Raw genomic sequence first — 18,218 nt, 5'->3', positions numbered from 1 at the left:
AGTAGTGAAAAATTCCTGTGTCGATCTCGATCTACGATAAATAAAGCGAGTAATATGTAGCCCGCCGTCTCCATGGTCACCTAATCCGAGACCGCCAGTACGGCCACAAACACTCGTCAGAATTTCTCCGCCAGATGGAAGCGCGCATGCGTGAGCCAAGCCAGTCTCCCGCCGACGCGGCCGTGCGCCGGCAAGCTGTTGGCAAGCAGTGTGCGTCGCGCTGCCACTGGGAGAACAGCTGTCGCCTCTGACATCGGCGGAGCTGCCCACCTCGTGGTGGGACATCGGAAATCGGTGAGCAGCAAAGCACGTTGCAGCGAGAGCATCGGCCGTCTGCGACTGTCCTTCAAGTGACCTTTCCCTAACAGGTGCGCCTATACATAAGGCTCGTTACAAATGACTGAATTTAAATAGAATCTTGAATTTTGCGGAGGAGATTCTAATTTATTATTTAAGTAACAATTACAGAAGTTCTTTCAATACATTTGTATAGAGTTCCGTTGTGAACTGAAATCGAAATGCAATGTCTATAGTTACCGCTGTATGCGACCATGTATATCTCGTTGGAGGCATAAGTTTGCCCTTGGGATTCTACAAACAACATTTTATGCGTCTCTACCTTTATATGATGGAGCATTACACCACGCCCTGCAATGACAGCTTAATAGGAACATATAATTGATGTAAATCAGTAGCTGTTCATTTAGTTTCGAATTGGAGTTACTTCGTCAACCATTACCAAAGATACGACCCCTTCTGGGGATTAAGGAGAGACGCCTTATTAACATGAGAACGGTGAAGCTGAAATGGTAATGTACGCGATTCATTGTGGGTTTAATAAGAGCAGATTAAATCCACAAAATACTTGCAACATAATTACAGTGTTGAATTGTTAATATACTAATTATCTATGGATAAGTTAATTTGATCCCAAATTTTGCTCCTGTTGTTAAATACCCTAAACTACGTCACTTTCTCATTAATAATAGCTATACCGTTCTTGAAACACATTTATTCTTGTATGAAATTAAAAGTATTAACTGTTGGAAGCAAACGCGAAATAATAAGTTACTATTGAACATCATGGTGTAAATATTCTTTTGTTTGCAATTAATGATTTAAGAACTAATTCTATGGCACACGCAGACGTTCAGTTGGGTTTCTTTGTTATCTGTTATTTTGCATATACCGACTCATAAGTGGGTGCATAGAATTATGCAAAGTGTATTTTCATGTATGGTACTAAATGGCTCTGATAACAATTGAAGTTGTTAGAACGGTTTAATTACATGCCATCCAAAAGGGAAAAAAAAATCTTATTTTTTGGTAGTTCATCACACATCGTTAGAAGTGCATAGGGAAAATATCACCATGAAGCTGAATACAATGAGATACCATTATCTGCTTTGGAAAGTAAACAGAAACAACATAGATTTTTTTTCCTCTTTCTCCCTTTATTCTGCTTTCATTTGTCAATTATACACACACACACTTGTTTACTTGGTTTACTTAGAAACGTGAAACACTCATAAAAATCAGGACTAAGTATAAAAACAGACAGACTGTCTTAAAACCTGTATCATGATATTGCTTTGTAGGTTCAAACAACTTATTATCTAGTAAGCTTTGCTCTGAAATATTACATTTAGTCTCTTTGCAGGTGATGAATTCACCTACATTATGTGGAAAATAAAAGAACGAAATTTACCTACAGTGCTGTGTTCAGACTTTCGGTTCCTATGTTCAACTACTTGACAACATCCTACTTAATGCATCGGAAATATATATATATATATATATATATATATATATATATATATATATATATATATATATATATATTAGTTCGGGCATAGGAGTCTTTGGACGTCGCCATTTTCATTAAATTCTTTCCGGATATCTGACCACGTCGTCATGCTCCTTTAAAGACTGTTCTTGCAAGTGGCTTCGATCACGGTGATGTAAAAACATCACTTTAATGAAAATCGAAATATTTGTCTATAAAAACGCACTGTGACGAAATGGTCATACAAGTGAAAAATTTTAACCAAATGTTATATTTGTGTTATACAAAATTTTATATTTATAAGTAAAACACATGAAAATGGCGATGTTATACCATATCAATTGATTTGTTTTTTAGGTTTCCGGCTTACCTGAACATAACCGACAAAATTTCCGAGGTGGTTTATAGATATTTTCTAAGTAATTCCTTTCCGGCATTTCGTTATATTCCTAGCCACTATTTATCTTTAGCTGAATTTAACTGAAATTGTATTCACAACAGTCAAAAGATCAATGTATGAGCTGTGTGCCTTGTTAGGAAAGTAACTTATAGCATTAATTCTCGGTACTTGCTGCTCCCACCTGTAATGCACTTTTCACCATCAAGCCTCCATGCACTACTACTTAGTTCTACCTTAAGTCCGTTTTTCCGAAGTGTTTCTTTATGTTAACACCAATACACGGCCATACGAATCATATGAATAAGCTTATCCATGAAGACCAAACACAGATGCAAATTGTCTACAGGTTCCCTAAATGCTGTGGCAGCGCTGGAAAACGATGCTACGCTAAGCTGCTGTGGCAGCAACCAGAACCACATCACAGTATTTTGCGTACATGCTGGATATTTCGGTTCTGTGCTTTGTACATTTTGATTGTTGCGTATCACAGGTTTCGTCATTGTTATTCACATATTTTCACAGAAATTAAGGTAACTGTTCTAACAAACCGAATTAATAACGAATCACCCGAGATGGCGCGTACGTTGTACCCAAGTACTCAGAAAATATCCTTCAAAACCTCTGAAATTTTCACTATGAAGTTCTAGTTAATCCTGTATACAGAGTGAATCTACTAAAACTTACACCGCAAATACTGCGGAAGCTGAAAGTGTTGCTGATGTGACTTTTCACATAATGATTTGGTAGTCAGGGGCTCGTGTTGTGAGCCACACAACAGACTGTAATAATACTTATACAGTGTATTTTTTGTGCAGAGATACACTTTAAGAGTAACAATGCCTATTGACATCAAAAAACTAAAAACAGGGTAAAGTAGAATCGCAGTGGTGCTAGCTGCAGTATTCTAAAGCGAGTCGTTTATGAGATACCGTATGTTGAAAAGTTTCCACAGTGACACACGTCTGTGCCATTCAACCCGCCTAGCAGCTAGGTAATATGTTATGCTTGCTTACAGTGTGCTTGCCTCTCCCATTAGATCACAGCGGCTTCCTAGTCAGTGTGTGACAGTCCAAGCATTGGCGATGAGTGAACGATAGAATTTACCAATGCAGAAGATGCAGACATGCTGATGGTGTATAGAGAGTGTAAGAAGAATACATTTATTCTTCAGTTGCAACATTTAATTGACAGGGGACTGAAACTTCATTTAACTTTTTTAAAGCGTTTATTAATGATTATGTCAGCAGTTTCGATATGTGTTTCTGAACCTCACAGGTTCATTTTCACGCCTGGCCTACTGTGCTTCATTGACAGTGCCTGATGTTTATAATAAACATTGAGTGGCAACAAGCTCTATAGATGTTTGCAGTATGAATGCTACAATCCACGCATGCCTGTTACCAAGTCAGAAACGTAACTCTGTTAAAGAATCACGCGAGGAGAAAGTGTTCTTGGAAAAGGACGGGAGATAATGGAAGATTTCCGTTAAATTACGCCATGGTCTGGCAGAGATTCTGAAATCATATGGTGATTTGTAACGCTTACCCAGGACCAGATATAGACTCAGATGACAATGTAGTGTTGATGAAGAGTGGGCTAAAGTTTACGATTAAAAAAATGGTTCAAATGGCTCTGAGCACTATGCGACTTAAGTTCTGAGGTCATCAGTCCCCTAGAACATAAAACTACTTAAACCTAACTAACCTAAGGACATCACACTCATCCATGCCCGAGGGAGGATTCGAACCTGCGACCGTAGCGGTCGCTCGTCTCCAGACTGTAGCGCCTAGAACCGAACGGCCACTCCGGCCGACGTTTACGATTAGTCAGGAAGAATCAGTACTCGAAGAAGTGGGATATAGAAGTACCGTACTATGGGATGAAGAGGATACTACAATAAGGAACAGCTTAGTATGCAGTAAAATTTAAGAGAAATGAATATCTCTGAAAAGGGAAGTCACAGAAGTTGTAAAGAAAAATATATGTACAAAGAGGTAACTGCAAAGGAACAATGGATAACAGAAGAATTACTTCAGCTGATGTATGAAAGATGGAAGTACAAAAATGTTTATTGGAATTAAGGAATACAGAAATAAAAGTCGCTGAGGAACGACGTAAATAGGACGTACAGGGAAGCTAACACGAAATGGCTGCATGAAGGTGAAGAAATCCAAGAAGATATGACTGTCACGAGGACTGACCCAGCATAGAGGAAAGTCAAAATAATATTCGGTGAAAGTAGAAGCAAGGATAGTAACATTAAGAGTGCAATAGGAATTGCACTGTTAAATGCAGAGAAGAAAGCCTATGGGTGGAAAGACTACATTGAAGTCCTAAATGGGGGAGAAATTATGTCTGATGTGATAGAAGAAGAAACAGGAGTCGATTTAGAAGAGGTAGGGGATTTAGTATTAGAATTCAAGGGACCTTTGGAAAACCTAAGATCGAATAACGAAGAAGGGATAGGTAACACTCCATCAAAATTTCTAAAACCATTGGGGAAAATGGAAACAAGACGAGTATACACGTTGGTGTGTAGAATGTATGAATCTGGCGATATACTATCCGACTTTCGGAAAATATCATCCACACAGTTCCAAAGACTGCAAGAGCTGACAGGTATCGCACAGTCGAGTTAACGGCTCATGCATCGAAGTTGATGACAAAAATAATACACAGAAGAATAGAAAAGAAAACTGATTATATGTTAGATGGCGAGCTGTTTGGCTTTAGGAAAGGTGAAGGCAACTGAAATTCCGTTGTCACGTTGAGGTTGATAACGGACGCAAGCCTAAAGACAAATACACGTTCGTGGGGTTTGTCGACCTGGAAAAAGTGTTCGACACTGTAAGAAGGCGCTAGACGTTCGAAATTCTGAATAAATTAGGTGTACGCTCTACGGAGAGACAGGTAATATGAAACATGTACAAGAGCCAAGAGGGAATAATAAGAGGCATGAAAGAGTGTAACACTAGGTGCAGCATTTCGCCCATGCTGTTCCATCGGAGAAGCAATGATGGAAATAAAAGTAACGTTCAGGATTCAGGAGTGCAATTAAAATTAAACATGACAGGATATAAATGATACGATTAGCTGATGATACTGCCTTCCACAGTGAAATTGAATATGAGTTACATGATCTGTTGAATGGAATGAACAGTGTAATGAGTACAAGATACCGACTGAGAACAAATCAAAGAACGCCGAAAGTAAAGGGAATAAGAAGAAATGAGAACAGCGAGAATCTTAGCGTCAGGACTGGCGGTGACGAAGCAGATGAAGTTCAGGAATTCTGCTACCTAGGTAGCAGAATAATCACAGGTGGATGGAGCAAATATGACATCAAAAGCAGACCACAACTGGCAAAGGGGGCGCTCCTCTCCAAGAGAAGTCTACTAGTATCAAACGTAGGCCTTAATATCAGGAAGAAATTTCTGAGTATGTACATCTGGAGCACAGGATTGTATGGTAGTGAAGCATGGACTGTGGGAAAAGCGGAGCAGAAGAGAATCGAAGCATTTGAGATGTGGTGCTACAGACTGATATAGAAAATTAGGTGGACTGATAAGGTTTGAGGAAGTTCTGCGCAGAATTGGAGAGGAAACGAATATATAGAAAACACTGACAATAAGAAGGGACAGTGTGACAGTATATCTGTTAAGACATCAGGGAATAACTACAATGGTAACAGAGGGAGCTGTAGAAGAATGGCTCTGAGCACTATGGGACTTAACTTCTGAGGTCATCAGTCCCCTAGAACTTAGAACTACTTAAACCTAACTAAGCTAAGGACATCAATCACATCCCTGCCCGAGGCAGGATACGAACCTGCGACAGTAGCGGTCGCGCGGTTCCATACTGTAGCGCCTAGAACCGCTCGGTCACTCCGGCCGGCCAGCTGCAGAAGATAAAATCTTTAGAGGAAGACAGAGATTGGAATATATCGAGCAAATAATTGATGTATTTTGAAAGTGCTACTCTGAGATGAAAAGTCGGTAGAGAATAGGAACTGTTGGGGGGGGGGGGGGGGGGCAGCATTAAAGTAGTCAGGTGACAGACGACTCGAAAAAATTGAGGTATGCAGTGGTGCACCCATGGTGTAGGCGTGGTGTCTTTGAGTAGTAATCAAAACGACTTAGCTTCTGGGTTCGAACACTGCCACTGCTGAAATTTTGAACAAAAATCATCAGAAACTGTGGCTGCATATTTGTGGCAGAAGATGTCACCCACAGTCTGCTAACGAGTTTGTGAAAGAGAGAGTGGACAGATGTTTAGAGAACTCCTTTGCTCTTGGGGTAGGAAACTCCCTGTAAATGTGGAAGAATTAGCAATGATCAACGGCATGAGGATGCATAAACCAATGGAAACCACTGCCCTAAAGATACATGACGTGTCGCCACAGGATATGTGGCCTGTAACTGAAGAAGTATCATGATGAACTCTCCATTGGCGAAAGATTCCGATGTAGTCCCCATCTCCGGGAGGGGCTTCCAAGGTGGAGGTGAACAAGAGAAAAAGTAAGTAATGAAAGGATAAAGTTCTATGAGTCTGGGTGTGGAGTGTTATAACTTTGAGAATGATACGGAAGCTAGAAATTCTGAAACAGAAAATGCCAAGGTTTAGTCTATGTGTAGTGGAGGACAGGGAAGTGAAATGGAAAGAAGACAAGGGTTTCTGGTAACATCAAAGCAGCAGAAAATCTTATAACGGGAGTTGGACTCGTTGCGAATGGGAAGATAGGGCAGAGAGTATACTGCTGTGAACAGTTTAGTCATAATGTTATTCAGGTATACATTTTGACGTCGCAAGCTGAAGGTAAAGAAATAAAGTATATGGAAACAATAAATGATAATTCAGTTCATAACGGAGATGGAAATCTAATAGTCGTGAGAGACTGGAATGTGGTTGTAGGGGAAGGAGTAGAAGAAAGGGTTGCAGGAGAATACGGACTTGGTACTAGGAACGAGAGAGGAAAAAGTGCAATTGAATTGTGCAATATATTTCAGCTAGTAATAGTGAATACTCCACCCCAAAATCACATAAGGTATAGTTTGAAAAGACCAGGAGATGCAGGAAGATTTCAGTTACATTACACCACTGTCAAACCGAGACTCCGAAATCAAGATACTGGATTGTAAGGCGTTCTCAGGAGCGGATATAGATTCGTATCACAAGTTAGTAGTGCTGATTATTAGGCTGAAGTTCGAGTGTCTAGTCAGGATGAATCAACACACAAAGAAACGAGATACAGAAGTACAAACGAATGAAGAGATAAACTTATAGTTCTCTAAGTAAATAGATACTGCAATAAGGAATAGGTTACTAGCAAGTTCATGTGTAGAGGAATGAACATCTCTAAAAAGGGCAATCATAGACGTTAGAAAGAAAGCCGGGAACGAACACAGGACTCTGTGATCCAGAGGCAGTAACAGTAACTACTAAGTCAAGAGCTGTGCACTCCCTAACTGCAGGCTTGAACATAGATGATGCTGTCATTGTCGACCCTATTGTTATCTACAACGCCTTATTCCACTGTTTTGCGGATATTTCGAGCTCCACCAACCATAAACCTTCCTTCCTCCCTCCAGCACGAGTGGAATGTTCACGATGGTCAATGTTACAATGCAGCCTTTACAATGAGGAACTAGACCATGCTCTCACTTCATCCCCATCTTTTGCCCAAGGGCTGGCCAATGTTCACATTCTGACGTTGCAGCATCTTTCGCTTCCAGGAAAGCACTTTCTCCTTTATACATACAATCCCATTTGGGCAGGGCATGTTTCCCAGACGCTGGTGTGAAGCCACTCTCACAGACAAACCGAAGCCCAGCAAGTATCAACATCTTCCTTCTAGCTACCGCCACATTTATATCTCAGCCGTGTATGCAAGGTGATGGAACGTGCGATTCATGGATGGCTGATGTGGTGGCTCGACTCTTACAGTCTGCACACCACTGAATAATGTGGATTATGAGGGCACCGTTACGCAGTTCATTCACCATCTCCTCATTTTGTTACCCCATGTAATTAATGGTTTTCTGCGGAAATACCAGACTGTGACCATGTTTATTGATTTGGAGTTAAGCCTACGATACCAGCTGGGGGCTGGTATCCTCCGAACTCTATATGCAACGCACATATGATTTTGCGGCCGCCTGTCTCATTGCCTTCAGGAATTTAAAAAAAAAAGAGTTTTCAAGGTATGTGTGGGTTCGGTCTTATCGGACACCTTTATCCACGAGAACAGTGTGCCTCAAGGCTCTGTTCTCTTTGCTATAGCCATTAAGCCTATTACAGCCTGTCTCCTGCCAGCTATCTTCGGCTCGCTTTTCGTAAACGATTTGGCGATCTATTGCAGTTCTCCATGGACTTGTCTTTTTGAGCGGCGTCTTCAACGACGTGTCGATCGTCTTTAGTCGCGGAGAATCGAGAGTGGCTTTCTCTTTTCCACTGACAAAACTATCTGGCGGCGCAATAGGTTTCTTCCACCACCTTTATATCTTGGGCCTGTTGTTCTTTCTTTGTGGCACTACGAAATTCCTAGAGCTTTTGCTTGACAGAAAACTTTCTTGGTCCAGCTACGTGTCTTAACTGACCACATGCTGTACACGGTCCCTCAGTGTCCTACGTGCCCTATGTGGTAGTTCCTGGGGAGCGGATAGGACCACCCTCCTCCATTGGTACCTATTCCTTGTCCTTTCGAAACTGACTATGGGTGTTTCATCTATGAAGCCGTCTCATTATATCCCACCTGTGTGCAATACGTTTGGCCTCTGGCACCTTTTACAATAGCCCAGTGGAAAGGCTCTAAGCAGTAGTACCACGGTCATGCTGGCGTGACATTCTCCATAGCGGATACATCCTATGCCCTCTTCTTCGATGTCTCCCTTGATCGCCAGTAATTGGTGAGCCCTTCTTCTCTGTCACCTCCCACAATTCCCTCTCAGGTACTGCTCCGGCAACTTAACTTCACGCTACCTACCACATTACCAATGGGTGTGGACCCTTCACCATGTCGGCTTTGTGAAGTGGCCAGTGTTCATTTTGGACTTCATTCCCTTCCCAAGGTAATTACTCGGGATTAGAGCTATGCTAGATGACCATCAGTTTGGATTTAGAAAAAGTTAAACACACTATAGAGGCAGCTACGACGTTGGATTGATAACGGAAGCAAGATTAGAGAAAAATGGAGATGCGTTCAAAAGATTTGTCGACCTGAAAAAAGAGTTCGACGATGTCAAATGGTGCAGATTTTCAATATTCTGAGAAAAACAGGGGTAAACTACAGTGAGAGGCGGGTAATATGCAACACGTACAGGACCCAAGGAGGAGTAATAAGAGTGAGAGACCAAGAAAGAAGTGCTCGGATTAAAATGGGTGTAGGTCATGGATGTGGTCTTTCGCCTAACCGCTCAAACTATGCATCCAAGATGTAATGACGGCAGAATGAGATTTTCACTCTGCAGCGGAGTGTGCGCTGATATGAAACTTCCTGGCAGATTAAAACTGTGTGCCCGACCGAGACTCGAACTCGGGACCTTTGCCTTTCGCGGGCAAGTGCTCTACCATCTTAGCTACCGAAGCACGACTCACGCCCGGTCTCACAGCTTTACTTCTGCCAGTAATGACGGCAATAAAACAAAAGCTCAAGCTTTGGATAAAAATTGAAGATGGAAGGATATCAATGTTAACGTTCGCTGATGACATCTTAATACTCAGTGAAAGTGAAGAAGAATCACAGGATCGTCGGAACAAGGAGAACATGAAAAGTGATCTAGCACAGGTAAAAATGGCACTCCAGACCTACAGAAATCTACTAGTATCAAACACATACCTTAATTTGACGAATAAATTTCTGAGAATTTAGATTAGGAGCACATCATTGCAGTGTAACATGGACTGTGGACAAACTATAACAGAGGAGAATAGAAACATTTCAGTTGTGATGCTATATACGAATGTCAAAAATTAGGTGGACTCATAAGGAATGAGAGGGTTGTGCGCAGAATCGGAGAAGAAAGCAATATAATGAAAACACTGAAAAGAAGGAGGGACATGATGACACGACATCTGTTAAGACACCATAGAATAATTTCCATGTTTGTAGAGGGAGCTACGGAGGGAAAAACCTGTAGAAAAAGATAGAGATTGAAATACACCCGGCAGATAATTGAGGACGTAGGTTGGAAGTGGTACCCTGAGACGAATTCATGGCGGACCGCATCAAACCAGTCAGAGGACTGAATAAAAAACGGTATATGAGGCAAAATATCGCAACAGACGTCACCTATCTCGGAAATTATTTGTCACCTTCTTCAAGTGAAACTAGTAGCGTAACACCTGGACAACGCAACAGAAGGAATCAAGTGACGATAGAAGAGGGAGGTATTTATGTTCTGTTGCTGTTGCAGTTGAACCGTATATTTTGCTCCCACGCAATCGCATGAAGAAATGGCATTGGAAGCGATGATGGAAAATTATAAAGAGAAAAAAAAGTATTTGTATATGAATATACATAAAATTCACTGTGAACCCTTTTTTTCAATGAACCGTTAGCATTGACAAGAATACCCACTATTCATAACAATCGCTCTGAGTCTGGAATGGTATTGAACTTGTTTCCCTCTTAAATAAATTCCGCAACGCGGTCTAACTAAATACTGACAAAAAAGGATGTGGTGAAGATATATCAAGAAAATTAACCAATTCCCAAATGAATCTGACATCATTTTAACACAGCATAATGGCATCGAACTCAACACATTTCGTGGATTAAGGTCCTATATTCTGCCGAGCTGCGGTATCACCATATCCAAAACGACAGTGAAAGCGACTGCTACTGACTGACTGACTGAGGCTCCCCCACCGTCGGTAGACGCTCGCTGTAGCTCTGAAACCTGCCTACTCACTTGAACTAATATTGTCATTCAAATGAATCCTGGTCAGTGCATCTACCTTTGCCTTACACGTAAGGTGGCGCCACTTAAGTGCTGGTATGGTGACGCCATATGTTGGTAGAAAGACTGACGCGTGAGCACCGTTTAATGTTGCAAGGCGCCAGTATGCTTTCACTCTGAAGAGGCGGTGGTCACACAAGTTATCGTCCACTACAGAGTATGCAGGCGAGTCAGCAGGAACAACCAGGAGTGATTCGAGTTTTCACGGCGGAGGTGTCTGAGTCGTTCAAATGTTGAGGACTGGAGCAAACGATTCCTTGAGAGCCGCGAGTCATTGGAGGACGATGCTCGTCCTGTACAGTCTCATCGTGTCATCACACCGGAAATTTTTGCGGAAGTGGATGCTTTAGTCTTGGACAACCGCGAAATAACCTGGACGAGATCCATCGGTTAATGGCTATTAGCGTCGGCACCATCCACACCATAATGCACCAGCACTTGAACTGTGCGCAGTGGGTTCCCTACCAACAGATCGCCGAACAGCGCACTATCTTTGAATCATCTTCAACGTTATCATGAGGACGAATCCGGCTTTCTGTGGCTTATTATCACAGATGACGAAACATGATGTCACAATTTTGAACCAGAAAGCAAGCGTCAGAGCAAGCAGTGGAAACATGTGACTTCACCACCTCCAAAGAAATCAAAGTCCGTGTACACCAGGTCTGGTAAGTTCATGATGTCCTTATTTGACCACAAGGGCCCAGTGCTTGTCTAGTTCCTGAAACGGGGACCAGCATCAATTCCCAGCGTTACCAAGCCACTTTCCAAAACCTTAGACGAGCCATCAAGCCGAAACGCCGAGGTATGTTGTTCGCTGTTGTTATCCTCCTGCATGATAATGCCTGCCCCCACACAGCCAGTGCGGTGAAGACGACGTTGCAGCAGTTTCGGTGGGAAACGCTGGAACATACACCGTTCAGTCGCGACCTCTCACCGTGTGACTTTCGTGTGTTTGGATCTCTAATACAAGCTATTCGCGGACATCGAAGTCTGTGACTGGGTCCAGGCCTGGATCCGGCAGCACCCTAACACCTTATTCAAGGATGGAATCGACCGGCTAGTGTCGCAATGGGATAAATGTGCCAACAGTTTTGGCGACTATTTTCGAGTATGTGTACTGTGTTCAACTACATTTTCGAGTTAGTAAAATCGTTACCGTTACTTTACACTAATGACCGGGTTTCATTTGAATTCCCTTATACTTCTCTCTTTGAACAGCCCTGGTATCGTACCGTGTGAAATTGAGATCACCTGCTTAACTACTGGCCAGATGTACACAGTGTCGCCGGCCCTTGTGACCTAGCGGTTCTAGGAGCTGCATTCCGGAACCGCGCTGCTGCTACGGTCGCAGGTACGAATCCTACCTTAGGCATGGATGTGTGTGATGTGTGTGATGTTAGTTAGGTTTAAGTATTTCTAAGTCTAGGGGACTGATGACCTCAGATGTTAAGTCCCGTAGTGCTTAAGCTGTCGGCACTAGAGATGGGCAAAACTGTTCTTTTCAGAGATTGGATCAGAACTGTTCACTCCCTGAAATGAATTAGCTCTTTCTCATGACTCACCACTCATTTACAATAGAAAATAAATGGAAGGCACATTGCCCTTTAAACTTGGTTTATTCCAGTACTATACCTGTATTTTGATCTTATTTGATCCTGTTTTGAAGTAACACAGATAATGAGTAAGAAATTTGTATTGTTTATTGAAATTTCCACGATATGACAAAGTTTTGGATTATTGATTTATTTTGCACTATCGTGGTTTCTTTCGGTGATCGGAAAATGTTGTAACTTGAGATTTACATTAACAATATATTTGGCTATAATGTATTAAAATTTCATTAACCTCATACAAATACATCGCAAGCCATATATTTTTAAAGTGAACGTTTCCTTCCGAAGACGCCTAAAATCGCAAAATCCGTACCAGAATAAGAAAAAAAAATATAAATTTGACTGTAAAACGAAAGTGCTGCATATAGCCTTACGCAGAATAAAACAAGGAAAATATTGGTGTATCACATTTTGCGATACATTTATCGGTTCGCTTGTAATTAAAGCGTAAATTCGAGTGTCCATAATAAAAATCCTATAGTAAGAGGAGTCGTCAGGAACCTAATCTAATCAGTTTAAACAAAGAAAAATAACATAAAAACAATTGATGTATACATAACATAATAATGTAATATACATAGCGGTATTACTAAGAAGAACAATATCCAGTAGAGACGAACTCCGATGCAGAGGCGCTGAGTCGAGCAGGTCGAGCCGCGAGCTGTATTACTGCGTGAGCTGAGACAGCAGAGACCAGAGTGACACCTGAATCGCTTTTCTCAACGCTCTGGCTAGAGTCGAGACGGTGGGGCGAGCGTTGAGCGGGCGAGTTCCGAGGGTGGGGGGGAGTGGTGAACTCACCCGCTCCGAGACAAATCGTCCGTTCCCTTGCGAGCAGGTTGTTGCAAGTAGTTCCTATGTTATCCGCTAGGTGGCTCTCTGTTCTGTTGCTCGCATCAACTGCCCAGAGGGCAGGACGTGCGACTGAAACGATCGCCAACAGAGTGCGATGCGAAGTTACGCTGCGCCAGACACTGCAGGCGGCAGACGACGCACAGAGACGGTACGGCATATGTGAAACACAAAATCCAATGGGGCACTGCACAATGCAGGCAGCCAAGGTAGAAGTAGGGCAGAGGCCGGCGCTGGCTGTGTTGTGTGGCGTGCACTGTGCTCTGACCAGCAGAGGCGCTGCTGATATGCTCCGTCTCTCTCTCTCTCTCTCTCTCTCTCTCTCTCTCTCTCTGCCGTGGGAAACGTTTGGAGCTACCGTTCTTTTTTTCTGAATCACTGATTGTTCACTCCTTTGAAAGATGCAACTCTATGCATTAGTTCAAGAGCGGATCCCCCATCTCTAGTCGGCACACGGACCATGCTGTCGAACGTTAACGTTGAGCGCGCCCAGTTCAACGTGCTGCTGAACGCTCAGGAACGATGCGACTTGTGCATACGGTACGTGGGCCCCAACGTGGTATACGCGATCGCAACGCACTCCAGCGACAGTTGAGGGATGTTTCTAGTTCGTAAATCACAAAGTTTGCCCAAGGGGAGCGCCTAAAATTCCCACATTAGCTCTATTAAAACGCACATTTCCTCCATCGTCTACGAAAAGGAAAGTACCATGTCCAATCAATAAGGACACAGGTTCATAAAAGTTCCATTAGAAACAGTGCGTTACAAATTTGGAATACTTCTGCGCATAAGATAAACATTATTTCATCATTCCCACATATTAGTAAAGCTCCAAGGTCAGTTTTACTTGATCACTGTTCCTACGCAGTAGCAGAATCTTTGCAACATGTGAATTATGAAACGTAAAAGGAAAAGGAGCAAAATTTCTTTATACAAGTAGCGCAAGATGTCCTGTAGATTAAGCCAATCGAACAAAGTCACCCCACAAAAAAGGTGAACTTATATTTACATAACATCAGATATTATAGTATATACGTATATTAAACTAATAATAAATTATCAGAACCTATTAAAAACGAGAATGTCAGGAAAAAAGCTGGAAGGATCAAGACGCAAACCTCCGCCCCACCAAACAATTCTATACAGGACTGTGACGCTGCTCATTACGCTAAACCAACATCACGCCCTTCGCACCTAAACATTTACATAACCCGTTGCTGAAAACCTTATTCGTAGGTATGTTACTAATCGAAATATAATTATAACAAATTGTATCAAGAACAATGCATTTTGGATGGGTCTGCAGTGTGTCGCTGCATTCAAATAGCCTACTCTCATAAAACGGAAGTTACAGTAATTCTTTTGCCACGAATATGATGTTTCTCATTATTTTATTGGAACGAATCACACAGTTCACAACGGGTTTTCCAGTGATTTTCAATTTGCTGGTGCTCAGAGACGGCATATATACATATAGGCTTGAAATGAATTCCAATATGGCACCTCACAACTCTGTACTGTAGGGAGACGGCGTGCTTGTGACGCAGGTGGCGTTGTGCCATCTCATTGGTCAACGCTCAGACGCACGCTCAGAGTATTTGACATGCCAGATATTGCTCTGCACGTGTGGAAACACTCACGAGCGTGCTATTCCACGCTATGACGTAAGAAACCTGGTACGCTCAACGCTCAACGTTCGGATGCACGGTCCGTGTGCCGACGGCTTTAGTGCCAACCCAATGTCTCATTACGAGCACGCGAGAAAATGGAGCACTTTAAATATCCAACTGCTCTTAGAGCTTCTTAATTACCCCACTATGCTTACATAGTGACAAATATACAGCTCTTAGAGATGCGCTGGTACATCTACTCGATAGCTAATGGCTGTCTAGGTGCTTCTCTATTGTGAACAAAATGTCGTACAAAGTAAAACGTCGTCTCCGCTCACGGGAAAGGCTCAGACTCGCAGTTGAGTGGAAAATTCCAGCAAGACTCCTACTCCTGCCTTTTAAATAAATGGAAAAAAAAACTGTGAACTTTGGACTGCAGCTGGACCGGAGCTCCACGGCCCACGGCCCACGGCTCTACGGCCCGAGCTCGTACAAAGGCGTACTGCTAAGAGCCGGCTTTTAGCCGGCGGGCCTGCATCCTCCGCTGTGCCACTGCTTCCAAAATGCGACCGCCCCACAACGACACCACATGGAAGAAGCCCGTTCAGAAACGCTGTGCCGTTCGTTTCACGCATAGAGGAGAGGCCCTCTAGTTCACAATGCCTGTCTTCGTTTCCTGTGGTTTCTCAGCAAAAACATTCGGCGTATTCTGACTGCCTGTTCCCCTCAGCATGTAATAGAAACGATTAATAACATCATCTTCTCTGCCCACAAACGTCAATGATCTAAACAACTTGTAAGCGATCTCTTATCGAAATTAAAATAGAGGTGCTGTTCTAATTACTTACTCTAAGAAGTCCATAAGATCGGACGCCTTACAGCATCAGTCAGACAACTGTCCTACACATCCTCCATCGACATGGACTACATCACTGTCACACGTCTCTCTTGAAGAACTACATGGAAACGATTATGACACTCGTGTTGATTTCTGTATATGGGCATTAAGACACTCCAGATGTATAACGTAACTTGTTTCGTAATTGGTCTGTTGACAGTCCCCATTGGCTTAGTCAGGCGGAATGTCGGTGTCCATGGAGACAAACTGGTGGTGCGTTATAGGGAACCTTCAGCTCAAAGACGCTTTTTTCATAGCTGCAACATTCATCACGCACAGTATCGCAGCCTCCTAACAGATCATCTTCCACTGATGCCAGAGGACGTTTCTCTGCTCACTAGGAAGAACCTGTCGTACCAATACTATTGCAGTCCAGCCCTCAGTGCGTGAATTATTACTGCTAGTCCACACGAATTACCCAAATCGTTGGATCGGACGTATAGGACCTGTACTTTGGCCACTCTGTTCCCCGGATTTGACGCCTGTAGCCTTTTTTTTCTACGGGGAAAGCTGAAATACATAGTCTGCGAAGACATGTAAACTGCACCCGAAGCTGTATAACGACATACTACGGCAAACTGCTCAGACATCTCCGCTGAAATGCTAACATATCTGTAGCAGTCGTTCCATACCACACTGGAAGGGTGTATTGCCGCTGCCGGGGATGTTTCAGAATTCCACCTGCGAAGATCAGTGTCTCATTATTGGCCCGACTACACATAATTAGTGTTGTTCTTTAGGTTTGATATCACAGGTATTGTACAAGTATCGCTGTGTGAACTTCTCAAAACAAGATGTCTCATAAACGACTCGCACTAGAATCCTGTAAGGAACACCACTGACATTCTGATTTACGCTACTTTTGGGCTGTAAATGAAAATACTCATTGTTCCATTTGAAAAGTGTATGTCTTGATAAAAATGCCCTGTATTAGTATTATTAAAATCTGTTGATCAGCTAACAATAAGAGCCTCTGTCTACCAATCCAGTCTATTAAAACCGCACAGTAACAGCATTTTTTATTTTCTCAATATTTGCGGTGCAAGAGTCAGGTGATTCACCCTGTACACTAATACATTCCGGCACCTAATTCTCGCTTTCCACGTTCTCTGTTCGATAAACCTATCCCTTAACAACCAAACAACCAGGTTTCCTTTCCCATAACACAAATTACTGTTTACGATAGTGTAAGTCATTCCTGCGCTTAGTGCAAATTTGCCTTGAAACTAGTTGCGTACCGGGAGTTGCTCTGGTATATACACTCTAAGACAAAAAAAGAACGTATCGCGAAGAAATTGTCCGAATGGTACAGAATGAAGTAGATGTGATGTTCATGTACAAACAAGTAGATTATTAAAATAACAGAGAAATCGGATGACTTATTCAAGAGAAAAAGCTTCACTAATTCTGCAAGTCAATAACAGATTGATCCACCACTGGCCGTTATCCAAGCAGTTATTCGGATTGGCACTGATTGATAGTATTGTCGGATGTCCACCTGGGGGCTATCTTGCTAACTCCTGTGCAGTTGTCGCTTTACATAATCAAAATCGCGATATAGTTGGAGATCCCAGCCCTTAATGTTTACAGCGTTATCAAGTGAAGAGTGATGAGTGACCGGCGACCTTACTGGCCCTGGTAAGGTTTGACAACCTTGAAGACAAGCACTACAAACTATCACCGTGTGTTGCTGCAATGAAAGCCCTGGATAACTTGTCATGAAGGGCAACAAACAAGGTCATAGGATATGGTCGACTTACCGCTGTGCTACAAAGCATACCGCGTATAACAATGAAAGGGGTTCTGTCATAAAAGAAAAGGCACTACAGACCATCACTCTTGGTTGTCGGTCCAATAGGGGGCGACAGTCAGGCTGTTATCGCACAGCTGTCTTGAGCGTCTCCAGACAAGTCTTCTCTGGTCAACGGGATCCAATTGGAAGCGGGACTCATCACTGAAGACAAATCTAGTCGTCATTGAGATTCCAGGCCGAAGACATGTCTAGAGACACTACGAACAGCGGTGGGATACCAACCGCCTCATGGTCCGATAACTATGACTGGTGATCTAGTGTCCCATGTCTTTTCGTAGGAGGACCC

The 18,218-nt window shown here is 42.7% G+C and overlaps 1 protein-coding gene across 1 annotated transcript in view; it reads left to right on the top strand.

Annotated features, from left to right (window-relative positions):
* Positions 1-226: 226 nt before the first annotated feature.
* Positions 227-18,218, top strand: part of LOC126176164 (uncharacterized) — a 398,525-nt gene continuing 380,533 nt past the window's right edge. Inside the window, exon 1 of the mRNA XM_049923306.1 lies at positions 227-368. The gene's annotated coding sequence lies outside the window, so the exon portion shown is untranslated. The remainder of the gene's footprint in view (positions 369-18,218) is intronic.

The sequence above is a fragment of the Schistocerca cancellata genome, chromosome 3, assembly GCF_023864275.1.
Source record: "Schistocerca cancellata isolate TAMUIC-IGC-003103 chromosome 3, iqSchCanc2.1, whole genome shotgun sequence".
NCBI lineage: Eukaryota > Metazoa > Arthropoda > Insecta > Orthoptera > Acrididae > Schistocerca > Schistocerca cancellata.
Note: the sequence above shows the minus strand (reverse complement) of the source record. Positions and strands in the feature narration are given on the sequence as shown.